This window comes from Poecilia mexicana, unplaced genomic scaffold (genome assembly GCF_051168715.1).
Source record: "Poecilia mexicana isolate PSO_F unplaced genomic scaffold, ASM5116871v1 scaffold_11, whole genome shotgun sequence".
NCBI lineage: Eukaryota > Metazoa > Chordata > Actinopteri > Cyprinodontiformes > Poeciliidae > Poecilia > Poecilia mexicana.
This window is the reverse complement of record NW_028263380.1, coordinates 22,916,689-22,937,180: the sequence shown is the minus strand read 5'-3', so window position 1 is coordinate 22,937,180 and position 20,492 is coordinate 22,916,689. Positions and strand designations below refer to the sequence as shown.

Sequence of the window (20,492 nt, the reverse complement as noted above, 5' to 3'; positions counted from 1 at the left end):
ATGTTTGTCCCAGCAGCTTCTGTTTTATCAGACACAACTAACCTGCGATTATTGATAATTGGTTTATTTACTACCTAAAGTCCATCTGTGTTTGCATATTTTACATATGTGTTGGGTTTCTAATTACATGATATTCCATTCTAAAGCTCTATTCATACAAGGTCTGGGTTATTTGTATAGCATATTTCAGCAACAATGTAGTTCAAAGTGCTTTACGTAATTTAAGAAAGGCCAAATCCTTTTAACTCTTGAGCAATAACAGCATAAAAAAGCAGTACTTTAAAAATCCTAGAGAAATAATGTATTACAAAATGTCTATTAGTGTAAAATTAGGCAGACTAAACATTGAAATATACCTATAAATACATTATATTTTTCTTCTTTTGCAGAATTTTATTATCTTTAGCAAAGCAAAGTACTGTTATAAAACCTTTATATGTATTTCCAGAATAAGTAGAGGTTCTTTACCACATCTAAGCTGGAAAACATCAGCTGCCACTGGGTTTCTGTAGTTTGGCTTTAGTTGTCATGGTTAAGGAATGAGTTCTGGTGACGAGGATTTTCACAGAAATAGAAGTGTGTGTGTGTGTGTGTGTGTGTGTGTGTGTGTGTGTGTGTGTGTGTGTGTGTGTGTGTGTGTGTGTGTGTGTGCGGATGGGTGTTTTTGGATGTGTGACAATAGAAAGCAGAAGCCTTGCAGAGTGCCTCGTCTGTGGGGCTCAGCAGGTGGGGAGCCTCGTTGGTGTGAGGAGTGTGTTGAAGTGAGTGTGTCATTCATTCATGTTCACAGATTTGAATCTTTGAGCAAAAAAATGTTTTCGTTCGGGTCTCCACGGAAACGTCCTGAATCTAAGCAGCTGCAACTAAGGATGCTCAGTTTGTTCTGGCAGCGACTGCTCCATTTTAATGTCTGAATTGTTTGAACTGCATCTAATTAGTGGCTTGATCTTTGTATTTCTTGCATTCATCAGATGTTTCTCACCCAAGCAGTGGTTAATATGCAAAGAAATTAACCTTTAGTGGTTTTGTATGAAGTCTTTGGGTGTCGTATAGTAAATGGTTCAAAAATAAAATGAATGAGGGGTAAATTTTCTGAATCAGTGCATAAAAATCTAGGCTAGTGGTTTGACTCATTGCCAACATTACATTACTTACTTAAAAGACCATTTGTGTTTCTCATTAGCATATAGTGAACTACATGTTCTGTAATTGTTCGCACAAACCTCAACTTCCTGCACAACGGCGCTCAAATGTCATAGTAGTGGCAAAATAAAGCACGTTCTTAATTTAGTACATGTTATGCAGAGACTTTGTGGGCGCTGATGAAGATTCACACTAGTATGCCCCATAAATGGAGCCACATTTGTGAGGAAATGCATTTGTGGTTTGAGCAGCAGAGCCGAGTACAGAGGCTGCACCCATCATAAACCTGACGAATTCTTTCAGCTTACTCTGCTTAACAACTGTGTTCGGTGTCTTTTTTTTTTTTGGATTGCAAAATTTAGATTTGAAGAAAACAATATTTTTACTTTAAAAATGCATCCATTTAACAAATAAAAAACATAGTCTGTCTCGAAGCTGTACAGGTCGCCGGCTTGGTCGCACACAGCTGTGGGATTACATCTGATTCAGCTTTTGTTGCTGAATGCATAACATCCATTGCATCCTCTCAGCTCCCAAATTTTGGATCTACTCTATTATAGGTGTGGGTTATATGATAACATAATAATACTTTTGAATTGTATTTAGTCTTTTAAAGCAGATATGTTTTAACGGAGCAAATGAGGCAACATTTTATTCTGTGGATTTTGATTTTTTCCATTTAACTGAAGCATAGTTGCATCATTAACCAGGGTTTCCTAAAAGGGAATTATAGGGAAGCTTAAAGCAAAAGAGCTTAAAAGCAAGCATGAGAAAGAGAAGATCCAATTAAAGGCCGAGCAGGAAGAGATGAGAGCGCAGTGAAGCACCTCCACTTTACATCTGCTTAGATGAATTTCCATTGAAGTCCAATAATTAAACATTAAGTGATTCGTCCACAGAAGCAGTCTAATAGTTTCTAAGGAGGATTCTTTCTCAGGATAATTCTCTCCTCAGGCAAAACAAGAATTCTGCTCCTCTTCATCGTGTTTTCTTTTCATTTGACGTGTGATGTTCGGGGCTTTAAAACCGCACCGACTGACACCAATGATAGAAAAAATGAATAAACGCTGTTTGATGTTGTAGAATCACACAGTTCATGTTTAAACTCGCCTTTGTTTCTCAAATCAAACATCACTGAGGGAGGAAGACGGCGAGCGAGGAAAGGCCTCACACAGAGACCAAAGGCTGCAGCACTTCCTTCTTTACGTTTCATGAATCACTTATATGCATCTGAGTCTCAGGAAGTTCTTCCACAGCTTATTTACAAAGAAGGTATTTAGATCTGACCGCCATATTCATCCTTTCTTCCACTTCATTTTTTTTTCTTTCTTCTCATCAAAGTTAAGTGTTTTATGCATTTGTCCTTTTTTAATTGCTTGCAGGACTTTGAAAAGCTTCATTAACAGTGGCCTAAGTGTCAGTAGCTGTGACTCTGTTTAAAAGGCAAAAGCAACAGATTAAAAAGATAGATTCATGTGTGAAATCATAGGTGTGAATTATGTGACTGTTACAGTGAAAAGGCAACAAATATGGAAAATAAGTTAAGGACTTTCAGTGTTTTTCAGGTCCTGTCCTTACGTTTTTGGATCTACGTTTCTGCAGCTCCTGGTTTTAAAAGGAGATTGACTCTCAGATTTGGTCTACAGCCACAAACCACAGCAACATCCACATTTATAGACATCCCTGATAAAGATGTCTGTAAAAGAAACATAAATTCACCTTGACAAATTTGAATAATTCCAGGCCTTAATGCGATTGACAGCATCTCCTGCTGTTTGTAGAAACCCCAGTTCATTTATTTTTAGTAATTTTTCTGGGTCCCACAAAGTGATGTCAAATAACTATAGTAATGTGTTTTTCTCCCCACAATGAATAAATGCACTCAGACTAAGTTTCTTATTGTGAGACAATAAAAGATTGAATTATTTTAAGGCCGTTAACCCCAGGTCTGCAAGTTGGTTAAGCTTCTGCGGATGAAGAGACCACATTGTGACACAACATTCACAAACACCTCCATCTTTAAATTGCTGCAGGTAACTCACTTTTTTCAGCACATTTTATTTTTATGCATCACTTGGAATCTAAGCAGGAAATGGCACCCAGAAGAAATAGACAAAACCACTAAGAGTTACATGCTAGTGTAAACACAAGGAAAGGAAACAGGTAAAGTAAAATCATCACCACTTATACGTTTGTTTGTCCAGCTGCTGAATATGTTCAAGCTTGAAGGAAGGACATTCGTGATTGCACGTCATCCTCCTAATAACCACGAGTGCTTAAATACAATAATTAGAACCACTTTAGTTGTGATTTGCTTGATTATAATTATCTCAACTGTTAAAGCAGGACTCTTCATGCAGCTTGGAGAGAAAGATTGTTGTTGTCTTTTATTTTTTTGCAGTTTTAAAGGAATCAGAGCACTTTTTACTCATTTTGACACTTATTATATTTTATGTGTTTATGTATGTGTGATTGAAATGTTTTCTTTGGTTGTGCCTCGAGACAACATTGGTTGTGAATTGATGCTTTGCGAAAAATTAACTGAACTGAATTATTATAAAGGATTAAAATCTACTACATTCTCATTTTGAATTATATTTTTTTCAGACATATGTTTATTGAACTTCATTTGCAAAGAGGGTGAGACATATAAAATGTAGTACCAGCAACAGTGTACAAAATACAGCTCAATAGATAAAATAAAAAGATACAACTGAATAAAGTTATATTATTATAACCAGAGGGGGAATAAAATTATAAAATATTAATAAATAATAGTTACGGGAGACTAAAAGGACGAATGTATATTTTTATATTAAGTCTTTGTGAGGCATTTGAAACAAATAATTCAATATAAATGTGGTGCCCTTAAAATGATGAAATGCTGCCATCTTGTGGTTATGTTCATGTCTAACAATAAACCTTTAGAGCTCGGGGGGGCGGAGGTTTACGGGCATGGCTGTAATGAGTTATTTCCGTTCATTTACTTTCTTATTTCAAAAGTAAATAAGGGAAATGAGGCTTGGTGGTAAAACAGGTACAACATATACAGAGGCTTCAGTTTTACTCCTTCAGAGCAGAGGCCCGGTTTCATTCCTGACCATAAGGGTCACTGGCTGCACTACTTCTTCTTGCTCTTCCTTCTGTTTGCAGTTGTATTAGTGCCACAAAAAACTTTAAGAAAGTAAATAAGATATTATTATGACTCATACTTTGAAAAATCCATCATGATTACATTTCGTGACCTCTAGATTTTTCACATTTGTCATCAAAATGTTAATCATTTGTCTTGTCTTGAGATATTAAGTGATTGTATTGGTAGTTGCTGTGAGATTCTTTTTTATTTTTTTATAAAAAAGTACTTTAACCTATTTTCTCCATGTCTCAGAGTTTGTTTGTTTTTTGTTTTTTTAAGGGAATGCCGGATTAACCTCCCAGAAAGCAGACGGCTCTAAACTCAGACAGGCGTTTTGGCCTAAAAACGAGGTTTTGACAGAGTGCCAGATGGGTCTGCTAGACGGAGGTCAGAGGACCTCTCATTGTGATACTTAGCATTGATATTACGGAGTAAACCCAGAGCGTTTGAAGCTCCTGGACAGCTGCCTCCTGTGCACTTTGTGGGTAATCCTGCCTGCCTATTGGAAAAGCTATCACGAAACATTACAGGAGTTTCATTTGATGTGGAATTATTATTATTACTGCAACGTCAACTATAATTTGCAAACAGCTGTTCACATTTTTTCATTTCTATGTCTGTGTTTTACCTTAGATTCACGGTTTAAGATGATGCAAAGTGTTTGAGGTTGATGATTTTTAACGTGATTAAGATGCTACTGTCATAAACCAGATATTCACATGTCCTTTCAAAAAATGTATTTAAATTCAATTTTCCCTGGTTTAAGCTGTGCTCTTATAGCCTGAAAAGATATATGATGTTTCTTTGCACCTCTGAGTGGCAATAAGGTTATTTAAAAAATACTAAACCCTGAAAGCTTCTATTTTTTCTCAGTCAAAAGGGGCAAATGTGAACATGCGCTGACTTATATCTACTGCCCTCTAGAGGTGTATTATAATGTGTATTTTCACAAATATCACTGAAAAGTGCATTTATTCCCTTAATTCAAGCATGAATCGCTTTAGTATTTCTCAGTAGACCACTCCTCTGACCCTACATGTGATAAAACTGAGTCACCAACAGCAGTAGATGGCATGATCCACAAATCATCCCTAAATGTGGAAACTTCACATTTGACCTCAAGCAAGTTGAATTATCTGCATCTCTTCTCTTCCTCCAGGGTCGGGGCCTTCATCGTCAAATGAATTATAACATTTACTTTCATTTCTTTGGGGAACGATGTGTCATTGAAAAAAAAAAACACAGTTCCTGTTTCTCCTTAGGAAAAGTAAGATGCTTCTGACATGGTTTCTGGTTCAGCAGTGGTTCAACACAACAGCTGTAGTTTCGTGAATACATCCACATGTGATGGATCTTGAAGCTGCAGTTGATGACTTGAAAATCTTCCCAAAACCTTTGAATGACATTTGTTTCGCAAGGAACAAATGTTGCTTTTCAACCACATTTTTTTTCCCTTCCACTTAGATTTCCATGAGAAACCCATAAAATGTTAATATAGTATGTAATTTGCATCCACTCTGTTTCCCCTCTTTTGGATCTGTTGTGTTATTGTAAAGAGCATCCTGTGAAGAGTCATAAGTTTTACAATCTCGTGATAGTTTTCCTTGGCTGTGTATTTTCTTTCACATCCATCTGTTTTCCAGGCCCATTTGATTCTTGTAGAGTCACATAGAGGCTCCTGCCTGTTTTCAGTGGTCAATTGGCAAGAGGCAAAGTTCACCCTAGACAGGTCAATACTCTCATCGCAGGGTCATGGAGAGACAGAAGGGGCACACACTCTCTCACCTGAAGGCAAATTAAATTGTCCAATTCTACAAAAGTGCATGTTTTTGGACTGGGTTGAAGGAAAATGCTACATATCTACAGGAAAAACACGTAACTCCCACGCAAAAAAGCCCCGACTGAGATTGAAACCCAAATCTTCCTTTGCAAAGGACAACAAAGCTAACGCCCACATTACAATCCCTTCTTTTTGGAGATGGAGATGGGTAAGTCCCCGTGGACAAGCACGTACAGACGATGGATTGATTGATTAGGCAGCAGTGCAGGGATCAACAACTCTCAAGCCTATCAAAACCTGAAAGGTGGTAAAACACCTGAGGGACTGTCCAGCGTAAAGGTCAGCTTAACATCAAAATGCACTGACAGGGCACTGATGGAGAAAGTTAGCAGCAACTCAGACTCACTTTTCAAATGCTTTCTGGAGAAATGAGATCATGTAAAGTTCAAGTTGTTTAGCCACAATAACAAGAAGAAGCTTTCTGACCCAGGAATATGGTACCAGCTGTCAAGCATGGTGGGAGCAGCATCATGCTGAGGGTTTCTTTGGCTACCAGTGTATAAAATTAATTTAAATTACTAGTGAATAGTTGAAAATTGGATGTTTCAACGGTAGAATGATCTAAAACTCTCAACAAAACTGGATTTGTCACACATAACACTAATATAAACTCAATTGTGTTGAAAATGTGTTAATTGTTCCTAAAGACTGGGTTCACACAACACCAACATAGTCTTACTGAACTCTTCGAATTCATCCAAGGACAGTGGTCCAGTATCATTAAAGTTATGTGTATAATATATACTGAAAAAAAATCAATTGTTCAAATGCAATCTTAAAAGCCTAAAATTAATAACCCATTAAAATAAATTTTACATTAACATCTTGTCGCCAACGATCTTATTCTCATTTAGGAGAAAATGCATTTTTTCTCAGCAATTCTATGTTTTCTCAAAAACTATTTTGACTGCAAGACATATTTATTACTAGGGAAAAGGCTAAAGTGTCACTTTCATCTATTGTGATTTGAGTGAATCAGTTCTTTTTGCTCATGTCATAACAGATCTCCATGAACTTTTAAAATATGAAGTGAAGGGGGAAAAAATTATCTACTCCCCAAAATGTTTTCTGGTGTGATTAGAAATTCAGGACTCATCTTCTTTAATTTACAGATAAATAGATCAAACTGACTAACATAATGACTGTGACTCCTGAACCAAATGCCTTCTGTGATATTTTTAACAGCAATAAAATATCCGTTAATCCGACACATGTGGTTCACATTTCAGTCAAAATCCACTGCAACAAATTACATTAAATCAGATTTAAGTGGAATCACAGTAATAAAATACATGTGACTGAAGCTCCTGTTATAGAAACCTGAACTTTGGGTGAAATAACTGTCATGTCATGTGGAAGAATCATAGTTTTGAAAGAGTACAAAGATGTCTGTGTTTCTGCATGATAGCTTAATGTCTGTATTTGGTCATGAATTAACTGAGGGAAATGTCAAATGTTAAGTAACTTTGTACGTTGCCAGCTTGTGTGGGCATTTTTGTGCTTTCATTTATATATATATATATATATATATATATATATATATATATATATATATAGAGAGAGAGAGAGAGAGAGAGAGAGAGAGAGAGAGAGAGAGAGAGAGAGAGAGAGAGAGAGAGAGAGAGAGAGAGAGATAGATAGATAGATAGATAGATAGATAGATAGATAGATAGATAGATAGATAGATAGATAGAGTTATTTTTATATATATGCAGGTTAGTTGTGAACTAAGTTTATAGGATTACGCTGTTTTTTCTGCAGCATAGATGGACCGAATTGTATGCATCTCCCTAAAGATAACTCTATAAAGAAATTGATAGCGGTCAAATAACTCCCACAAAAATCCTAATTATTTTGTGACAAAAAAAAAAAAAAAGTTGTTGCAGATGAAAGAAGGGAGTTTCGTGACCAGGATCGACCTAAACTTTAATGAGGGCCTGGGTAGAATTTTTGCTGCCTAGCTCCCAAAATGTGTTGCGGATGCCTGATTGTCTGCACATTTTGTATTTTCTTATTAATAAATGAGGTGACAATGAGTTTCTTAAGTTGGTTGCCAGGCAGAATACGTTTTTGGAAAACATGTTTCTTTAACAGGTTTTAAACATAAACGACACAAACTGGCATGTAACAGTGTTCAACAGCATTGAACTCTTACATAGCCACATAATTATTTCTAAAAAATTGTGATAAATTTTCAGAAATGGAGCTGAAAAAGTTTTTAGTTAATTAGTTTCAGAAATTTTTACTATGTTTTGAAGAAAGGAATTGTTGCCCTAAAACCTTTCAGTAAGATTTATTTGAACCTTTATTTAACCAGTTAAATTGCTTGAGAACATTTTTTTATTTACAACTGATATGAACATGACATCAGCTTGTTGATTACCTAAGACTTCTTTTCAAAATTAGGATCAATTTTGGAGAACATAATAGGCTAAGGGAGTAAAATTATATCTGACTGCAGGATGTCCTTTCAAACATAGATGGGAAGTTTAAGGCTCCATACACACCAGATCCTCCTGCAGTAAGTGGACAAATGTATCGTACATGCCAGCTTCTCCAGCCATCACTGACATGTTGGGTCTGAAAAACACTCATCTAGGAATTGTTAAGCCCAAATGTTTTACTCAAGTGTTGTTATGCGAAACAGGTGATGCAGCTCTGCACCTCTTTCGACTTGGAGTAAATACAAAAACAAGGGAACAAACAAAAGGCAGCTGAGCAGAAAAACTCCTGCCTGCTCTGAGCTCACAAGACGTGTTGCGTGTAAAGCCAGTGGGGATGATCATCCATGCAAAATGTGATAAACTCCAGCTCATTCCACGTCACGCACACTCTGAATTAACAGCAACTCAGGGCCATGGCCCTGACGTTTGTGGTTATCGACGCTCTCTGCAGCAGACGATGATCATGTGTGCGTGTGTGTGTGCGTATGCGGGTGTGTGTGTGCGTGTGTGTGTGTGTGTGTCTGTGCATTAATAATGAATCCTCACTTCATTTGTATGTAAATGTGTCCGGACAGCACTCTGCTTTTTTCCTCCTGTGATGAATAAAGCATCAAGGAGGGATCCAGAGCAGCAGAGTGAGGCAGGTGACTTACTAATGAGCATCAACAGAGAGAAGGAGCCAAGCCAGCGACTCGGAATGACCTGCAGGAGGACAGGGAGAGGAGCTGCATCCTCCAGCCGAGGGAAGGGCGACGACCTGTTGTCACTGCAACATGCTGCAATGTATATGTGGCATGCTTTCAGGCAGTATTCTGTGATAAGTGATTTAAAGAGTACTAAAACTTTAACAGTTTTTACTGTGACACTGACCTTTGCTGACCTAAAGTTAGATATTGGGGCACATTCCTGCTATTTGTATGTGATTTTTTTTTGTTGCTCATTTTCACTTTTCACAAATTGTTGCACCAGGAATAAAAAAAATATACAATCTTTGAGTCACAACTAAATGTAACTGCATTCCTCCAGTTTTTTCCTCTAATTTCTTTTCATTAACATGCTATTTTCACAGCTTGCTCTGCTCCAATTAATTAAGAGCAACACTCATCTGTGGTGTCAAGCATTCTGTGACACCCGTGGCACACAGCTGCTGCTGTGAACAGGGAGGTGAAGTGGGTCATAAACGCTTGATGTTTGCGAGATGCTTGTTTGTATCATTCCCAAAGGTGAATGTCATCAGAATTTATTTTTCTATTTTAGTTGAAACACACAAAACAAAAATAAATATGACCTGCATATTGTATGTATATATTTAAATATATGTACGTTTTATAGAATTTGTATATAATTTGCATATTATTATATTAGTTTTTGTTGTATTTTTTATTTTTGGATTTATAAAATATAGTATACATGATAGAACATATAATATACTATAAATTAGTATATTAATTGGTAGTAGTTTTGTTAGTTCTCTGTATTCCAAACACCTGGGCTCTTAGAATTTTTCCTGTCAAATATAAAATACTCAAAACTAAGAACGTTGTGGCAGCTGTCAAGCAGGGTAGGGGTTGTGTCATGGTGAGGGTGTTACATTGCAAGTGGTGCTGTACTTCAGAAACGGGATGAAAGAAAACCCTGAAAACAAATCTTGAAATTATTTCACTTCACCTTAAATCACCAATTGTAATATTATATTATATTATATATCGTAATGAGCTGCTTTAATTCCAGGTACAATAACGTAGTGTACTTATCAGACTGAGTGAAAGTAGCAACATTAATTAAAAGTGTCCTTGTGCAGCAGAACTCCACATCAGCTGACATTTGTCTCAGTATCAATGACTAAATCTGCTCCATGTGTGGAACAAAAAGTGGTTTGTAAATGGCTGAATATCGCTTGAAGTTTGAAGTGCTTTGAATGGTTAAAAAGGACAAGGTGGATGTTCTATAGTTGGGTCCCATTTACCATTTCATGCCTGATTCAATCAGCTGTATGAGCTTTATCTGATTGTGCAGCTTTGTCTGACTGACTCATTAGGATAGTGCCTCTTCTTATAAAATGGTTATTAAAAGAGCTGGTAAATCAGTGTGACAAAAAAAAATAAAAGCTTTCTGAAATAAATGTTCTGTCATGAAAATAGAAGCATAACTTGATTTCATCCAAAAAAAAAAAGCTACTGCATTTGTTTTATGCAAATCTAATACTCATTTTCAGCTTAGTAAATAAATGTCTTCATTTTTGCACGTGTTCACAACATAAACACTTCTGTTCTGATTAGTTATTAAGAGAACAACTTGAGAGAACCAGGGATACGTGATGTGCAGATCATTGCAGTACATTAAACTTTAAACTTTTTTCACATTTTGTCACATTATAGCCACAAATGTCAATATATCTGTCGGGATTGTATGTTACAGATGGACCAAAACAAAGTAGTTTAGAACTGAAAAGATTAAATAGGAAATAATTATGTTTAGTTGTAAGCACTTCTAAGAAAAGCAAATCTTAGAAGTGCAGCATGGATTCGTATTCAACCCCTTAAATTCTAACATCATTAAAGAAATCAGTTTAGCCAATTACCTTAAATACAGGCTATCCGAGAGTAATTTTACCTCTATAAATGTAGCTGTTGAGTGACAACCTTCTAGTTTTGTTGCACAACATTAGTGAACAAACAAGAAAGAGTAAATGTGTACAGGAAAGACATGGAAAACGATATCAAAAAGAGATGTCCAAAAATGCTGCAGATATAACTGAAAAGACTTGCAGCTGTAACAGCAGGGAAAGGTGGTTCTGTAAAGTATTGACTGAGGGCGTCTGCATGCAAAGGCATGCTGCACTTTCTGACTTTCATTCAGAAACATAGAAACCATGCATCTTCTTTCCACCACATTATATGTGCTATTTTATACTGAACTGTCACATGAAATCCTGATTAACAACATTGAAGTTTGTAGTGATAAACATGTTGCAGCTATCATTTCAACTCAGATAGATTAAATCTCTTACCAAAAAAAGTTAGATATTATGATTAACTAACAGACTTAAAATGGATTTCTATAATTGTTGCCAGAAAACAATTGTGTCAAGCACATGAAAGCATGAAGGCGTACCAGTTATATCTTTTTAGGAAGAAAGTGATTCTAAAAGCTTTTGTTTGGAAACTACATGTTTACTGTATTTGAAACAAAGACGATTCTCACATTCCTACCTCTTATCCGCTTCAAAAGGGTTTTGACGTTTTTGCCTGAGACACAAAGTCTGCCAAGTCAGTGTCATACGTTAGCAGTGCAGCTCCTCCCACTCAGAGTCAGAGCTCATAACCTTCATGTTTAGCTCTGTATGTATAAGCTGTAAGCCCAGGATGCAGCAGTAGAATAGAAACTATCCAGTCAAAACCACACAATTACACATAAATATTTTCTGCTTGGGTTGATGTATTCAAGGTGCCCAAAAACAGTAGTTTGAACAGCCTAATCTCCACAAATATCACAGAAAGTGTGCACCGAAAGCGATATCCAGCGGATCATCATACCCTTACAACAGAATTGCCGGTGATTCTTTTTAGATGACACACCAAGTTGTTTGCAGAGATGGCTTAGCAAAGTGCATTAAAAAGTCTGGATTTGGAGGTGGAGAATGTAAAGTGGACAAGAGTGGGCAGAAGCTGTCTGGTGTTTGGCTATTTTTGATGTTAGTTCTCATATTATTTGCATATTTATTCTGCTTGGTGTGGTTTAGTCCACAAAAATGTCATTTAGGGACAACAGAAAGTGAAAGTTTTAATCATTTTTTCAGGCCTCAAAGACAACATCTCTTAAATAGAGATTACTGTTTTACTTTCTTTTTGACAAACAACGTCCAAACGACATTGTGCCTGCACAATTCTAGATTATATGTAATTCACGCAATATACTTGCGCACTAAACCCCACCTATCTTGTAATATAACATAGAAAACAAGTGTGAATGTGTTTAATATGATGTTGGACCAACTTTTAAAGCTTAGCAGCTCCTCTCCAGAAAAGCTTTGCACAAGGTTTAGCGGTGTGTTTATGGACGTTTATGACCACTCTTTAAGAATCACGTGTTGTTAAAGTCCTGGCTCTGGGTATTTCCTCTCGTTTATCCCAAAGGTATTCTATCAGTTCAAGGTCAGGGCTACTTGCCGACCAGTTAAGTTCTTCCCCCTCCAAACTCGCTCATCAATGACCTTGGAAACTGTTCCGACTTTTGTTCACACAAAGTTAAAAGCAAGAACGTTTCTAAAATGTTTTAGAATGCTGAAGCATTAACAGTGCTTCAGCACCACTGTAACTAAGGGTCAAAGGCCAAGTCCTGTGACAACCTTTATCATCCACCTGCACCAAACTTTACCCACAACACAATGCAGTCTGATGTGTCCTGGTCTCCTGGCAACTGCCAAACTCAGACTTATCCATTTGGATTTCCAGGCAGGATTCCTCGCTCCAGACAACATGTCTCCGCTGCTCGAGAGTCCAGTGACAGAATGCGTTACACCACTACATCTGACGATTTGCATTAAATATCATGAAGCTCACTATGCATCCATAATGAGCTCATTTGAAGGCCGCATAAAGTTTGGAGGTCTGCAGGAAGCACACTTCACACCTCAGCATCCATTAAACCTGCTTTGTGATTTTTTTTTGTAGCATACCAATTCATTGCTGAGTTTGTTTTTCAAAATGGCTTCCAGTTTGTTATAATACCACTCACAGTTGACAATAGAGTATTTAGTTGCAAAGAAATTTCACTGAGCCCCTGTCAGCGACTTGGTCTTTTACAAATGTTTGTGGAAGCAGTCAACATAACATGGTACTTGATTTTATACACCTGTCGCGGTGAAGGGGGGATAGGAAATTGATGAATATTTGCCATGTGTATTATGATCATTTTTTGGTGATATTTATTCTGACTTTTCTGTGTTAAAATACAAGATAGCCTCATGCAGGAGGTGGGGCTTCAAAAATGACTGGTCTTAATTTTAGATTAGAAAGTCATGCGGACATCTGTTTGGATAATCTGCCAGAGACTATATAAGGTCATTAATATTTCATGAGAGGAAAAGAAACTTTATGTCAGCAAAATTAAAGCCCTGTTGTGAATAATTTGAAAGCTGTTCGGGGAAAGTTTGCTAAATGACCTTTGGTTCTCTTAGATACTTAAAGTTTTGTCTCAAATATGTTTTTTAATGATGTGGAAACTCTCTTTGCTGCTTATAATTAAGACATGACCTGAGAAATTAATGTTGCCATCCAGATGTAACCGAATGTGAACTGAAACATAAATATGGTGACTCGGGGTGTTTCATTCAGCAGAGGTTCTTCTTTTGGAAATTTGAGGTCAGCAAAGTCAACTGCTCTCGGTTCACTGTGTGAGATTTCTCGGTTTAAAATATGTTTTAGACATGCAAGGATTACTTAACCAGCAGGGTGCTGACCCATGAGTTCAGAAGGTCAGCAGGCCAAAGCTTTGGTTCTGAGGATTAATATTAATATTTGTTTAAGTCAATTTAGCAAAGACAAAAAAAAGTACAGAAAGAAAGGCATCATGAATTCAAAAAAAGTCTCTTTTTTTTATGTTTTCATACATTTGAAACATCCACAGACTACACCCTAATTAGAGCTGAACAACAGGTAATTAGTTGCCATGAACAAACTTGTATTGCAAGAATTCTTTTCATCAGCGAAGGACGCAACCCTTTTTTCATACGTTGGTATTCCAGCAGGGAACCTCTTTCCTCCAAAGCTTTTCATCTGCCAAAATTTTGTGACACCAATGGTTCTTGATTACTATTTTAGACTATTTTAAGCCTTGAGTGGTTCGGTTTTGAACTTTTGTTGCTAAGCAATGTTGCCAAAACTCTGCTTATTGGTTAAGAGCTGGCACTTTTTGCCTGGCAACATTACCTGATTGTGTATTCTGGAGACACTGGCAAGAGCCTCCAGTTGCAGAAAAAAACCTATTCTGCCAAAATGGCTCAGACTGTGGCATCGATTCTGTTCTGAAGGCCCTTATTATTTACTCAGACTTGTCTCTAAATCCATCCAAATCAGAAGATGGCACAGTCTTTGAGTTCCTGAAACACTTGGCCATGAAATAGGTAATTACTCTTTGAATTCCTATTCACATGATTTTTTTTTAATAGATATATAGTTCGTAGTTTATCAGGTTAAAAAAACCTGCTCAGAATAATGTTTAAGGAATTACAACAGAACATCAAGTGTGAAAGCTAACTTGGAAGAATGGATATGTCAATCTTATTTTCCAATACTAAAAATGTATATTAAACTTTTTAAATAAAAAGGCAATACAATCATGCAATTGTTTGAAAACAGCTAAATCAGAACCGCAAGTAAGCAGCTTTCATGTCACATTTCTTATGTAACAATTGGCAAGGAGTCACTTTCTTCTCAGCTCTTATTCAAATCGCGCATAGGCTAATGCATCTTCTTCTTTTTTTTAAACAAAGGTCTATAGTTTAAATAAAACGGATCTTGGAGGTGGTGGGAAACAACACAAACAAAACTATAATGTCGCCGTTCTAGCGTTTGATCAAAAGGCTATTTCCTTCCGGTTGTGAGCTTTAGCTCGTTATCTTTTCAGTAAAAGGTCATTAAATCACAACAAAGACCACTCCTTGTACCATAAAACTATAACATGAAAATAATAAAGCCTTCCTATAACAAGGTTGCAGTTCTCAAATAGGCCTATTGGTGTCGCCCTATGTCACGTTTTCAGAGAGGCGTGCGAGAGGAAGGTCTCACATTTATTGCATCTGATCCGCAACAACAAGCCCATTTATCAAAAATGCATGAGGCGAATGAAATGCAAACAGCCGTCTGATGAACAGGGAAACTTCAGTTCCACTCCCATATCGCTTCCCGGTGAAAACTAGTCGTTGGCATCTTTAGAGGGGGATTTAGCAAGAGCTGTTTTAACAGGTTCTTGGTACTGCTGCTGCACCATCCATAGCGAGGTCAGCCACAGGATCAAACAGGTGTTTTAAAAAAATATAAGTGCTGGCATATTTTTTATTTCTGTTCATCTGCAGCCATTATGTTTTGTGTATGTTTCTAGAATAAAATACATTTTGCAAATATTTTCTGTTAATTGTGACAGATTTTAAGAGATTAAAGTTGTTATTGTTTTTTTTTAAACAACAAACAAGTCTGCGCTATATACATCATGTGAAAACTCACCCAAATCTAATTGTCAAAGAGGGGATAAAAAAAATAAAAAACGCTTATACATTTGTTTATAAAGCGGCATTTTTGTGAATAAATTCAATATAAAATCTGATTGCAACAGGAAAAGTAAATGCATAGGAAGGTTCCAGGGGCAATTAATCACTGGCATCCATGCTGTAAGTCATGAAACAGCAGAGTGGAGCAGAGCAGGTCTGCTGGAGCGGAGGACAGAGGTGCATGGCTCCCACATGCCTGCGTGTCTCCGCCGCAACCCGACCAGCCTTTGCCTCGGTCCGCGGGTTACAGCTCCACAATCAAACTTTTCTGTACATTTCCACGTCACCTGGACGCCAAACATAAATTTGGCATCCTATGCAAATATATGCTGACGTAAAAGATCATGTGGTTTTTGTCGTCGATCCCCCCTATGAGCAACGAGGAGGCTTTTTTTTTCTCCTCTCTACTGTTGTCTTTAGGTTAGCTATGCTACAATCTTTACTGTACCCAGCGCTAGCTATATGCGCTCCGCACCGCACCACTCTGGATATCTGGGAATAATCAACTTCCAGCCTGTCGCACCCCACAACTACACACCGCTCACAGGTAGGACGCAAGAAAAACTTCTTATTTTTTAACAGCTTTTGGGAAATTTTGACCAAAGTGACCGCAAAAGTGAAGTTATTAGAGGCGGGTTGTTTTGCAGCCTGACTGACTGGCTCCCTCTCTCTGCCCTGGCTGATGCCGCTGCTAGCGACCCGTCCCCTCCATCACAGCCTCTCAGAGTGGGAATCACCTTGCTATCACCAATCGAAGCTCCACGGCAGCCAAAGTAGAAATAAAACAGTTTGACTCTTGGCTGTCAGGTAACTTTAGTTTGTTATGTGGGAGCATTTATCCTCGGTTATATTTTAAAGCAGTTGTCAGAGAAGTGAATGCCGTCCGTTTCGCGTTGTTTTTTCGTGGGTAGATAACTTCTGCCGTCCCCTTCCAAGCACCGGTGAAAGTGCCCATAATAAATTTATTAGCCAGGGGAGCTAACCGCTAGCCAGTTAGCCCCCCGCTAATGACGGGCAACCCGGTGAAGCTAAAGGGCTTTAGCTTTAGCCTCTCCCCGCACACAAGCGGCACAAAACGTGGCTTGCCCGTTTCTGGATGTTATCCTTTCATGTCGGGAAATGTATTTGTTTTGGTTCTTTTCCTCTTCGCTCCTTCCACTCCGAGTCAGCGTTAGTCAGCCAAGTGAAGTAGAAACAAGAAAAAAATTCCAGCTTTTTCTTTTTTTATAAGAGAAAAAAGAAAAAACAAAAAACGATGACACAGTAACAGTGGAAGCGAGTGGCAGTTTGGGCTGCGGTGGTTCAAGTGTTGTTGTTGCCGCTGTACGTAGGTTCAAACGGGGGTAGCTAGCAGACAGCCAGTCTGGCTGGTTGGGTCATCTGAGGTGAAGCAGCCGTCAGCGGACTGTATAGAAACATAAACGCTGCGTATGGCTGACTGCTTTTTACACTTTTAAAACCCCAAAACAAACACTTAATGCACTTTACTTTCGACTTGAATTTAAACCAACTTTCTCAGTCGCTAGTGAGGTTTTTTGTAAACATAAGCATACTGTATTTAAAACTGTTATAGGTCGCAGATTGCAACGCAGTGCCGATTAGTTTGATACGAAACAGCTTTACGCTTAAATCAGATGCTCACGGCAGACATGTACAGGACTGTGTGGACACAATTAAGTCGATAAAGTTTGTTGAGTAATGCTTTTTAATCGCTTTAGTGTTAAACATATAATCGCTCGTTGATTTGGCTCGGAAGGCTGGTGAGCAGACGCTGACTTCGTGCCAAGGAATGACAGACTGGCTCTCTTCTGGTTTACATTGAAGCAGGCTGAATGCAGCAGTGAGTATTTTAGTTGCTCCGTGCGAGAAAGTATGTTTTAGAAAAAGAAAGAGTTTTAATGGAGATTTAGTATTCTTATCAGGGGCGTTTTAGAAAGTTTTTGAATTGGTGGCCGGATGGGGGGCACTAATAATATGATGTACGTAAAAAAGAAAAAAAAAAAAAAAAAAAAGAATTATAGTAATGCGTCATAACAAACGATTTTATTTAAGACCACTGTAATTACATTTAGACAGTGTTAATATAATGTAGGTTTAAAATATGTGCTGCTTTAAAATATGAATTTCAAATTTGTGTCTATTTAATTTATATTGAAAACTGTGAAAGATTGGACTCCAAAATAAAAAAAAGTAATTTCAAAGTTTTTTTTTTAATAGATACTGCTATTAATTATTCAACAGTCGATGATGAATCTTCTGCCTTTTTGTGGTCAGAATAAATGCCAGTAAATTGACTCGTAATAGCCTTTTGATTCGTCCCAAAGGTCACATATGGAATACGATATTTTCACCATTAAAATACCATATTGTTTCAGGACAGAGAACATTCTGTCCTGAAACAAAAAATACATTCATCTGGAATTCTTTATCAAAAGGCACACTCTTTATACATCCCGAAATGAAGTAAAAAAAAAAAAAAGAAAAAATCAAATAAATAAATAAAATTGGTTTGAAATCTGAACCTTGTTCAGGCTGATTAAGCACATGTTCTCTTATCGGATCAGTTGATTTTTGATATATATGTACTTAAAAAAATTAACACTATTTGGCTAATTTAAAATATTTCTTTTGATGTCATCATGATTGCAGTAATGATACAGCAATAATATTCTGTGTATCTTTAGGCTATTAAAGAAAGTTCTTCAAACTGTTACTTGCAAAAGCAGATAATTTTTATTAATTTTTGAGAGAACAGTAAAGGCAGTTTTGTAATAATCAGTCAAGTGATTGGAGTACTTGTGGTCACTGACAACATAACTACTGATATTAGCATGACAAATATGAACTAAAACTTACAAGATAAATATTTGAAAGTGACATTTAATTTCTGAAAACTGTGCAGGTGTGGAGCAATGGAGTGGTGCCACTGATTCTTGCATTGACCTTCTTGATGTATGCTGGTAAAATGAATATAAATTTCATCAATAAAGTTGGTTTTTGTGGCTTTTAGTCAATTGTCTGAGTAGAAATTGAGTAGCAGCTAAAGACACAGAGTTGTTAAATTTAAACAATATTTTTCACACATCTCCTTTTTAAGGTCATGCTAAATATTAAGATCATTTTTGGATATCGTGCTAACTCCCCCTCGGTAAAAAGCAACAAACAAAAAATAAAACCTAACTGGTTTATGACTAGGAAGAGGTGTAATAAATCATTGAGGACATGATGCTCTAAAATGAAACAAGACGATAACAACACTTTGGCAAAACAAAAAGTCAGATGTCACAACCTCCAATAAGAAGATATGTTGTCTGTTGGGCTCTGGGTTAAGCATTAACACTTATTAGTAAGTTGTGAGGTTAGCGTTGTTGCTAAACTTGTTAAAGCTTGACACAAACGTCTTTTTCCCATACAGAAACTTGCTTAACCACAAGTCCTGGCATCCTTAACTTGCATTCAGATGTTCAAGTCATAATACAACCCTTATAAACACGTCTCTGTTCTCTGCAGGACACGGCACACTAAACGAGCAAGAGACAAAACCTTAGTAAATTTCTAATACAAAGTTTTAGGTTGTATTTGCTTTCAAAATAAAATGGATAATGTTTAGATTTTAATTATTAATGTACATTAAGTTTTAAAACTGATCTCATATTTTAAAATTGAACAAAGTTTTGTTACTAAAAACGTACTAATCTCTATAATTCCTTTTTATAGTGCAGTGTGCCATATAGAGGAACTAAATTCCTCATAACTTTGCTTTCAGCTGGGTAGTTGACCTAAAAACAGCATAGAAGCCAGTATGATGTAAGGCTCCTCTATTCTAATGAATCCGCCTATAGTCAAACTTTTCCCTTTTTCCACGTTCACCCCCTCTGTGCACAGTATGTTCTCTGACCTAATTTCCTTCCCAAAATCTTGTTACATAAAATCATGAATAATTAGCATGCAGCTTGCTCGCATGCGGGTTCAGGCCATATGCAGTGACTTAGTTGCAAATGGAAATGCAGCTGTGACCCATCATTGTTTTTCTTTTTTTTTTGCCTTATAAATGATATCAGTGGAGTTTGTGAGCTGTATTTGAGCTGAGCCTTTGACCTGCTGCAGTTTGATTGTCGTTTGAAGGACGTGCAGGCGGAGGATTTCTGTCAGGCTCAGACGAACAGGTGTGCAAACTGAATTTGGGCAGGTTTTACCCTCCACAACATTCCTGACAGTGTGACTGAAGTGTGTCTTGGCTCTTGGAAATCATTGGAGAGGCTCGTATTTGGCAGCAGCTCCTCCTCTTCCTCTTCTCTCCCCCCCTCTCTCTCTCTTCTCTCTATACTGCCCGGTGACAGCGTTACCATTCACCTCTGCTGTATGGCTCGTGTTCAAAGTGTGTCAGATTTTTTTTTTTTTACCCCCTTCTTTTTAATATTATCTTCCTCTCGCCGGTTCTGGTTCATAATCACATTTCCTCTTCCATTGACCGACTTTTTTGTCTCATATTTCACTGCCATTGTATCTGTGCCGTGTCAGGCTTTTTAATCCTATGATATGGATGCAGGGATCAGTCGGTCATGCTGCCAGTCTCAGAATCAGAGCGCGCTCACTTGCTCTTTGGCTGCTATTTATTTGTCACAAACGCCAAGACACACACACGCACACGCATACACACTC

The 20,492-nt window shown here is 37.3% G+C and overlaps 1 protein-coding gene across 2 annotated transcripts in view; it reads left to right on the top strand.

Moving 5' to 3' along the window:
• The first annotated feature begins 15,564 nt into the window (after positions 1-15,564).
• The window catches only part of LOC106920359 (zinc fingers and homeoboxes protein 2-like), a 145,600-nt gene continuing 140,672 nt past the window's right edge, over positions 15,565-20,492 (top strand). For both annotated transcript variants that reach the window (XM_014991317.2, XM_088010420.1), the window contains exon 1: positions 15,565-16,377. The gene's annotated coding sequence lies outside the window, so the exon portion shown is untranslated. The remainder of the gene's footprint in view (positions 16,378-20,492) is intronic.